Below are 10,790 nucleotides of genomic sequence, written 5' to 3'. Positions count from 1 at the left end.
ATTCTCATCAATATGCAAATGATCAACAGGATTAACCAATACAATGAATATAGGCTTGCATATATAGGCAAGGCCAAATGGATATGTGAGCACATGATCATGACATGTGGCTCAATGAGAAACAAGGGTAGGTAAGAAAAAGTAGGCGTAGGTAGGAGAAATAATATAATATTTCACAAGACGTGGATGACCCACCGAATGTGGAATGTAATAGCAAGATAAGAGTACAAAAGGTGGAATTTCTCCTACAAGCTACATCCCTATGTGCACACTTCCCTAAGTGTCTCATATCCAAACTACAATGACATGTATTATCCTAAGTTAACTTAAGTAAAGTGTAATTATATCCTATAAGAATAAATATTTACACCAACAACTTGTTATGTAATATATTGTATATTATTTTGTTAAGTCTCGTTAATATATTTGTGTCTTGAATCACTTGTAGATGGTTTTCATCTAAAGAAATCCATCAAGAAGATATAAATTATTGGAGGAGAAAAATTCCTCGTCTAATGTGTGAAATGCAAAAGTGTCTACCTTCGACATTTTTCAATGCACAAGAACACTACCTCATACACCAAGTACACACAAGGTAAATGTGGATGATTCAGAGGCACTTGAAATTTTTGAAGGCTTTGGTTCGACAAAGAGCACATCCTGAGGGTTCTATGGTGGAGGGATATATGGTATACCAGACTGTGGTGTACATTACTCAATATCTTCCTAAGTTCACAACAAAGATCCATGTAGATCACATTTGAGATCCCAACTCCAATAACAAATTCAAAGGGGAGTACCTAATGGGGAAAGGTAGATTGAGGAAAGTGAGATGCAATTATAGGATGTTCATGGACATTAATCTAAATATATTTTAATTACATTTTGTTTTTATATATATTATAGTTAATTAATTCTTAATATTCAATATACATCAATTATAAATTTTTATTTGTTTTTTATACAATTAGTCGAGAGTGGAATGCACTACATTTGTATGTCGCAAACAATCTTGATTGGATGACAATATGGATTGAACGATGTCAACAATATGGTCGTGCATTAACATGGGAAGGTGTGGCTTCATTGGTTAAAGAAGCTCATCGTAATGGAGATTCCAATGTTACACCAAGGGAAATTGATTTAGCATATGGTTTAATAGATAAACATGTACGTATAAATATATTATTCACCCATATTATTTAACTATTTTCAATTGTATTGATGTATATATATATATGTATATTTATGTTGATTTTATGTATACATTCGACCAAGAATAAATATGTTTATCAACTGGCAAAGCAATAATTTATACATGTTTAACATATTGTAGGTGAAACACCACAAGGCTATGTGGTGTAATGGTCATAAATTTCACATCAAAAAGTTGGGTGACATGAAGAAAACTTGTGATTCTGGGATACCTACAGTCTTTCATGTGACCAATGTTTCATCTAGAAGCAACATACATCCTCAAGTCTCAGAAAATCGATACTATGGGATTTTGGATGATATACTTGAATGTGACTTTAGGTCCTTCAAATTAGTTTTGTTCATCGTCCAATGGCACAGGATACAATTGAATAAAAATGATCCTAACAAAAATGTTATTAAACATGATAATGGATTTACAATGGTTATTACAAGGTCGTTTGAGCGAGTTGGAAATGAGCCCTATGTTCTTCCAAGCCTATGTGAGTAGGTATTTTACTCAGAAGTTCCACATAAACTGGGTTGGTCATTTGTTGTTAGACATGATCCTAGAGGAAGGTTGGTAAAGTATAATGTGATGGAAGAAGAAGATACCGAAGAACTAGAAGATAATGTAGATGATGATCAAGATCAACAGTTAGCTGATGATGTGCCTGACGAAGATGTTGAAGAAGATGAACATGATAACGATGATGTAGGAGTTAATGTTCATGAAGATGATGATGATGATGATATCAATGATGATGATCCTTACAATGTCGATTCTAGATTGGATGATACAGACAAAGAGTTGGATGAATAAGAAGATCAATGTCATCATTGAAATGTATGAGGTATGTGATTAGTATATATATTATATATTTGATATTGATTTCTTGATAGAATTTTATTTGACTTATATAGCTACATAATTAATTCATTATGTTTTTAATTTTAACTCCATTACATAATTAACTCATAGTAATTACTCTGCTTTAATGAATGATAACGATGTGTCTAAAAATGATATACTTTCTTTTGTGATTTTTCAAGGTGATGTTATACCTTATTATGACATGACCTAATGCTTAATGTCATTCATACTTTTACATTACAAATATGTGTTTAGCCTAACTTATTTTTCAAGCTAAAAGCCTCAAAACAACATAGTGGTAGAATGTGTTACAAAATATTGCATCAACGTACTAATACGTTGTGAGCAATAGACCTTAAAAAAATATCGTAAATAATTTTGGATTTTGTCAACAATTGAAATATATTAGTGAAATAGTGCAAAAGATATATTCAACATAGCTTGGTAATGTTCATTCGGATCAAAAATTCTCTAATTACATATAAAAATATTCAATATCCCATAGGTCAAATTCAATTTTTTAAATGTATAATATTCCATATAATATCCCATAGCTTGGCAATGTTTACTTATAATTACATATAGAAATGTATAATATCTCATAGGTCAATTTCAATTTCATAATAAAATACTTCAAATTATTGTGCAAAGCAAAAGACTTCAAAATACTTCATTCCCACAAAGCAAAGCAGAAGACTTCATTCGTGCGCGTAGGAGCTTGATCAGGAAGAGGAGATTCACAAGAAGAGTGACCAAAGTAGTGAACTATTTGAACAAAGGAGCTCGATTAGGAAGAGGAGATTCACAGGATGAGAGATGGTAGGTTAATGAAGAACCTGACTAGAACTCGTTGAGCGAGTGATAGTTTGGATCAAAATGCGTTACGTTGAAGCTTGAGGTGGCTATAGCTTCGATTGGGTGGACTAATTCTGATGCTAGCGGGTGAGATGGTGAAGATAGGCTTATCAGTTTACAGGTGAGCCATCACTTAGCTTCATCTTATGTGCGTCTCAAATATAATCATATTTGCATAGCTATTGTTTCATGGGTATCCCATTGATGCATTTTTAGGGTACTAAGAAACACATGATATGGAGGCAATTGTTTGGGTTGACACTGTTGGTTTGAAGAGGTTGGTTCTGATCATAGTTTATGTCTGATTGGAAGAAAATTTTAAATTGACCTTAAATCGATAACCCCATTACATCAATTGAGAAGAATAAAAAGTAGGGTTATTGTCACATATGAGAGTGAACAACCTAGAAAACTTGGTTACAATGTTATCTTCGGCAAGTTTGATGACCATGTATGTGATACAATTTTTTTCGATTGGTAAACTGTCGTAGCCATAGATTTTTATTGATATTAAATCCTAATACAACCCAGATCACTAGGGGCACCGGTAGGAAAGAGTCAGGTGGAGAAAACCTCTAGTCTCACCCCATATAAGTTATATAGTACAATTGAGGAGATCTCAGACCTCAGTTCAAGCCCAAATAATGGCTTATTTGAAGCAATTCAATACATATAAGTGGACTCCAAGAATTATCAATATATCTCTATCCACAATCAATACAAGTAGCTAAAATTCTTAGAGATTGATGATGCTCTGATCACCCCTAGATCTAGACTCTCAAGGTCTCCTTCTTGATCCTCATCAACAATGGTCGTGAGCCCATGTATAGCTGTGCACTCTATCCCTACCATTGAAATTCCTAGATTTTACTTAGTTCTATGCTTGTTGGAGCTAGCCTATCTGTTACCTGCAAAACATAGTGACAAGCCAACCAAGCCTTCTCGAATTATGTTAAGGGTTAGCTCACATATATATAATACCAAAATATGACCATATAGCATCAATAATGTGAATTTCAAACTTTAAAAATTATGTTAAGATACAGTATGTAGTTGACACCGCACTAGAATAGTTAATGATCTCCCATAAATTAATGAATAAAAAATAGTCCACTGAAGAATATTAATAGCTATAAAGAAAGATCAATTATCATAGAGATATACACCTTCAAAGAAGCATACTAACTTAAGCAAGTAGAGCACCTTCTTTAGAGGTCTAATTATTACTATGCATGTGGAAGCCAGCTTTGCTGACGTCTATAAGAAGAATGATGAGTAACCGATCCTACTTCAATTCCCAACTAAGGGTAGTCACACATATATCCACTTTCAAATCATAATTCAAGAATATAGCATAGATGCTTGTAAATTTAAATATATATATTTAACATGAATCGGTATTGGGATGCCATTTTCAGTAAAATTTGATAAACACCCATTATATAATCAGTAAAGCATTGGACAGATGATAGTAGATTTCATCAAGATGAAACAAGTAGGTAGAAATATTTCTAATAAGGCCGAGTATTTGGTATTTCTGTCAAGCCAGAGTACCAGAAGAAAAGCACGTATAACCATAAATTTATATAACTAACCAGCTAAGTATTTATGAAGCTAATCCAAGATCAAGCTATCAACCTGCCGAAGACATTATCCAGAAACATATAAAAACAGAGGTTTCATAGTAGTAGCACAAAACCTATAACCATCCCCTAACTAGCTACAACCAAAAGAGTAATTAACATAATATACTAAATTTCCATCATGAAAGCCATTAAGGATTAAGGTGACCTACTATATCGACAAGTTAAAATATCCAGATATTCTGAAAGATAGAAGCTATCAAAAATGCAGACTACCTTAAACAAACAAAATGCCTACTAACTAGCTAACATGCTAGGATTAATTTTGTAGTAAGCATAATGTGAACATGCCACTATATATAATGATATCCTAAAGCATGTTTAAAGGATAGTGATTACTCTTGCCTACATCATTTGTCCACGTGACCGGAGAGGGAACGGGCTCTCTACAAGATTATGAATATAAAGTATTATAAAGATATCTGAATATAAATATAGATAGATAGATAGATAGATAGATAGATAGAGAGAGAGATAGATAGAGAGAGAGAGAGAGAGAGAGAGAGAGAGAGAGAGAGAGAGAGAGAGAGAGAGAGAGAGAGAGAGAGAGAGAGAGAGAGAGAGAGAGAGAGAGAGAGAGAGAGAGAGAGAGAGAGAGAGATTTGAAATTTCTAAGGAGTTTATTTAGCTCCTCCTTTTTAACTGCTGAGAGGTCAATGCAAGATAGTGTATGTGATACAAAACTTACAAGTTATAGCTTCTATCCAATGTGCGTAGTATTTAGTCATCAATAAAAATTTGTGACCTGCAGAAGAGTTTGGGTTAATGACACTAATGAAATATAATGCCCATTAGGCAAATGGTCTTCACCAAATACACCAAATAGTTGTCTAAGTCTGAGATTAAACATTAGTTAAGTCTATGAAATAGCTAAGATCAAAATTTATCAGAATGAGATCCATTTAACCATTTGTCTGTTAAATTTTTATCGTAACTATTTACAAAGCTAGTAACAAATCTTTCATCGTAACTATTTATAAAGCTGGTAACAAATCTAACTAAGACTAATCAATCTCTTAACATTAGATTAATTTTGCCGATATATTCAACGTATGCTTGTTCTTTGTATGTCACACATTCAGTGAGCAGTTTCTTCATCATGTATTCTTGGGCATATAGTTCATCAATGATTTTGGAAACCTGTGGTGCCAATTCTTTATCCTCTTTGATCTTCGATACTCTGCGCTCTAAATTTCCACCCAATTCAGCCTTGAATTGCTCCATTGTCAAGAGCTCATCGTCACTCGTTAGATTCAAAAGATCTTTTGTATTCTCAAACTTATCCACATCGCCTTTCAATAGTTTATAGTAATGATCATGAGTAGCAATCATCTCATTAGGCTTTGGCCCTGTTTTATCACACAACCTCTCCTTCATTGTCATATGGTTATCCAAGCTTGTGAAAGTTCCTTTGAATGGAGTATCCCAAGTGTTCATTGCATCAATCTTGTGCTTAATTATCCCTGTTATCAATGCATGTACAACAGAATATTTCTTTCCATTTTCCTCGGTCATTTTCTTCTCAAACTTTTCTGCTTTGTATTTCTAATATATGGCATCTTGAGATGCAAGCACGATCCTCTGCTCTTCCTAACAATCAATAGGTCGTTATGGTATTGCAGTCCTTTGATCCTTTTGCAATTGAGTTGCTATATCTTGCCACTTTTGTCTTTCTTCAACCTATGCATGATATGCATCCTTGTAGTGAATCATTTCTCTTGTGACAAAATCCACCCGATCTACATTTAGTCTAGCCACATTTAAATTTAACATTGTAGTCTCCATGGGATTGGTCATCCCCACCTGTCAAATAGTCAATGTTGCAAATAGCTCATCTGGATCAATCAGAAGGGGCCTTTTGTCTTGAGGGTACACAACCCATTTCGGTAATGCTTTTTGTCCTTGATCATATCCAGATCTAGTATACACTGTATCAATATTTTCAAGTAATTTGAAGTTCTCTTTACCAACTGATTTGGCATATGTGTCAAACATTAATACACCCTTCATATTCCAACCACAATATATGATTGTGCTAGCATCTTTTAGCATTTATCTCCATTTGGCTGGAGTTATTGTCTTCATTTCCTCATCAATGTACTCTTGAAGCTTATTTAACGCTTCTTCACTGATGTCTTCTCTTCCTTCAATCCTCAACTGCTTTTCTTTATGCTGATATATAAATGTCTGAAATTCAAATTTAGGGATTTGGATGAATTTCTCATCCGAAACAAAGTTGTCACAATCATCAATTCTCTCATCTAAAATTGCATGTTTCGGGGGCTCAACAAGAATTTCATTTTCTCCCTCTCCCTCAGTAGCCTTTGTTGGAACCTCATCGTGCCTCTCATGGGCCCTGGAATTTTGGTGACAAATGATCAAGAGGAACCTCTATCCTTGGTTCACATGGCTCGTGTAGAAGATCCTTTTTCAGGGATTCCTTCAAGGATTTCCTGTCTTAGATCCATAAGTTTCTCTGCTTTAGCTAATGGTTCTGTGATATCTTCAAGATCGTGTTTGATCATATCCCTAACAATCTTCAAGTTCAGGTGTGCTTACCCTTCAAAGACTCATTGATGGCTAACTTTGACTATGGTTTACATGGAAATAACTCACCATTGCTATTTCATTTTGTTACCAGGAGCTGAATCCATTGATGTTCATATTTACTTTAAGATGGATCAATACAACCTATGTGGGAAGGTATAAATCTATATATTTTTCAAGTTTTCTTTCCTCTCTTTAATTTTCTTGAAGCTTTGCAGGTGGATTATTTTTTTCTTTAGAATAGTAGCATCTTGTCCATGCAATCATTAGAATTTGTCACTATCAAATACAAATTGATATTTTGAGCTTAGTCAAGCTAAGGACTTAATAAGACAAAAACATATCCCCTCATATCTAAGGCTTCCCATAAACAGTCAGAAATTTTACATTTCAAGATTTTAGAGCATCTTCTACACAAAACTTGCAATCATTGAACTAATAATTTTATAATTAAAACATTACCCAAAATTACATAACAATAACTCGGTTGCTCTTAGTCTTCCTTTGACATTGTCTCTCTAATCTAAAAGCTCTCATTACTATCAGTTCTTGGTGAGTGATTGAACTCAAGGGTTTTTTGACCGTATTCTTGGAATTTCTTTCACCCTATCTTCTATCACCTCTTGATACTCAAAACCCCTTATCTCTATTTGATAATTAAAACCTCATAGCACTGAGGTTTTGACAGCACTGACGTTTTCCAAAGTTAAGTTTAAGTTTTGACAACCTTCTATAACCCTTAACCAAATTAGAGTAACTTAACCATCTATTAGCCAAGTAAAATTTTCCAAAGTTAAATTTTAAGTTCGTATTGATTGTAATGTAAATAATATGGATAAAGAGAGTTTGTATTGAACCATCAATCCCCAAACCTAACTCTAAACCTTGTAAAGAAAGGGAGAGATAGAGATAGAGGCCGGCAGGGAGAAGGGGACAAAGAGACAAAGAGTGGGAGGGAGAGAATGGATAGAATGGGATATAGACACCTGAGAGAAAGAAAGAGGCAAAGAGAGGGAGAGATAGAGATAGAGGGCGAGAGAGAGAGAGTGTGGGAGGGAGAGAATGGATAGAATGGGATAGAGACACCTGAGAGAAAGAGGCAGAGGGATAGATAGATAGAGAGAGAGAGAGAGAGAGAGAGAGAGAGAGAGAGAGAGAGAGAGAGAGAGAGAGAGAGAGAGAGAGAGAGAGAGAGAGAGACTGCCTAACATTTTTTTTTTAAATATTAACTTTTTATCAAAATTTTGATGAACGCCCCCAAAATGCTCTGACGAGACTGCTAAGCTTGCAACAAAATTTTTTCGTCGAAGGCACAACATTCTCGTCGAAGCATAGTGGCAATCCGTTAGAATTATAATGATCGATGTCTTCCAAATTTGGTGCACGTACAACATGGTTTCTATGGGAATGTTGTACAAGCGACAAAAAACTACCATGGTTTCCGTCGGAGTTCCGATGAAAATTGTTGCATGGTCCCATATGAGATAAAATTGGTTTCCAACAAAATGTTCGTTGGTTGTTCAATGAAATATACTGTGTCGGATGCTTCGACGAAATTTTAGCGACGTAAAACTCGCCGCCATTTCATCGAACCTATGACACAAAACCGTCAAAATTTCGACGATATTTCATTGGAAAATGTGTCCAAATGTGCTAGTGACTCAAGACTAAGTTTCCTGGGGCACCATAGTCCCAAGACAAGGGTTCTTGGGATGCTATACTCCACCAAGAATCAACTAAATTTTTTGGCAAAGAGTAGATACAGGCCTCCAAGAACACAGATTTAGAATCACAGCCAATTTCTCAGTCTTCGGAAGTAGTCACCATAGGCAACCAAATCTCAGCAAAAATAATTTATATTTAATTCACAAGTCAAAACCCTATCATTTTGTATTATTCCAATTGACATCTCCAAACAACAAAAGAATAGAAACTGAAGAACATAGATACTAAATTGGCTCTCTTGAATAAGAGATTATTTAATCATATTCATCTCTTGGTGGCTTCGTATTATAATGTGATTGAAAAAGGGGATTCTCAGCTTAGTTGGCCTATCCTATTGTTTATCTAAGTGTTATAAGGGGATTCTAGATGAGCTTAGTTGGCCTATCCTATTGTTTATTTAATCAAATGGACTCACATAGGACTGCACTATAGGACTTACATATTTTATTAAGATTTAATTGAATTAATTAAATAAATATTTTTATTTATTCAGTTAATTCATTAGTCTTTTCTTTCTAAGATTAAATAGATATTTATTTTTATAATTATTCTAATCCCACTTTTTTGCTCTATCAATTAAATAAATACTTTTATTTATTTATTCAATTTATTATTCTCTCCTCTCTAATCCTAGCCCTCCAGCTTGTTCAAATGGATTGCAATCGAAATTCATAGGCATGTAACAAATGTCATAATCCTCTTCATTCACTTCATCTTTTCTTCAATGTTCAAATTCATTGAACCAAAAAGTCAACCCACCTTTTAACCTTATCCCTCCATTTTGAATTAACCTCTTAATCTTATTCACTCTCACATACTACTCAATCTCCTCCCTTTAGTTTTGCCCACCCTTCAATCTTATTGACTCTCTTCTAACTATGTGATCATGGTCATTCCTCTTTTAACCTCTTAATTTAAACCCTTGATTCTCTTGGTGATTTCTATAAAAGAGGTTGCTTCCTTCTATTTTGATCATCCACAATCATTAGAGTACTTAGGTAATGCAAAATCATTCTAGAGCTTATATCATCATCCCTATTGCATCATAGCTTTACCTCATCAAAGCATCTATTCTTCATTCTTTCGTGACCTCTTGTGCTTGTGCTTCATAGTTGAGAGCAAATATTATTTCCTCAACTAACCTCCCCTATCAATGCCACTACAACTAATAATTCAAATTATAAGGCTCAAATAATAAAATGATAATATCTCTCAATCACATACGTAGGCCCACCCAATTATTCATTTTGAAAAGGTTGAATGTTACACATTAGCATATTAAATCTCCTGCTTTAAGAGGAAAGTCTTTTAAAAAAGCCAAATTTTGCAAGCCAACTTACTAGTAGATTGGTTAGATATATAGATTCAAATTGGGAAAGTTTCACAAATGGTCAAATTATATTTATACCTATAATTTAGTTTTTATTCTATAGTATTTTATTTGAAGTAGAACAATCTATTGTATCACTTTTTATAGTAGAGGTTGTGTAGAAAAATACCACATTTACAACTTGCTAGACAATGTAGTTGAAAACATTATAAGAGGATATGCAATAGACACATGGACCCACCTTATTATATTGCTATAACGCAATTATTATACTAATGAGAAAGAACCCAATCTTTAATAGTAAGACTAAGGATATTGAGACTCAACATCACACTCTTTTAGAGCTGGTTTAGAAAGGATTGTTTAAGATTATATATTATCTTATTGATTATTAGATAGAAAATATATTGACAAAGCCCGTCTTGTGAGGAGCTTACAGTTTAACTTCTAATCTAAGTTTTTCCTAATGATTATAATCGGTGAAAACAATAGAATCATATCTATTATATAATTAATAAATTATAATTAATCAATAATTTACTTGTATATTGCATAATATTTTAATACAAATTATTCATATAATAAAAAAATTCCTCTCAAATGCTGCTCTTTTTCCTCTATA

This window comes from Cryptomeria japonica, chromosome 5 (genome assembly GCF_030272615.1).
Source record: "Cryptomeria japonica chromosome 5, Sugi_1.0, whole genome shotgun sequence".
NCBI classification, from domain to species: domain Eukaryota; kingdom Viridiplantae; phylum Streptophyta; class Pinopsida; order Cupressales; family Cupressaceae; genus Cryptomeria; species Cryptomeria japonica.
Note: the sequence above shows the minus strand (reverse complement) of the source record.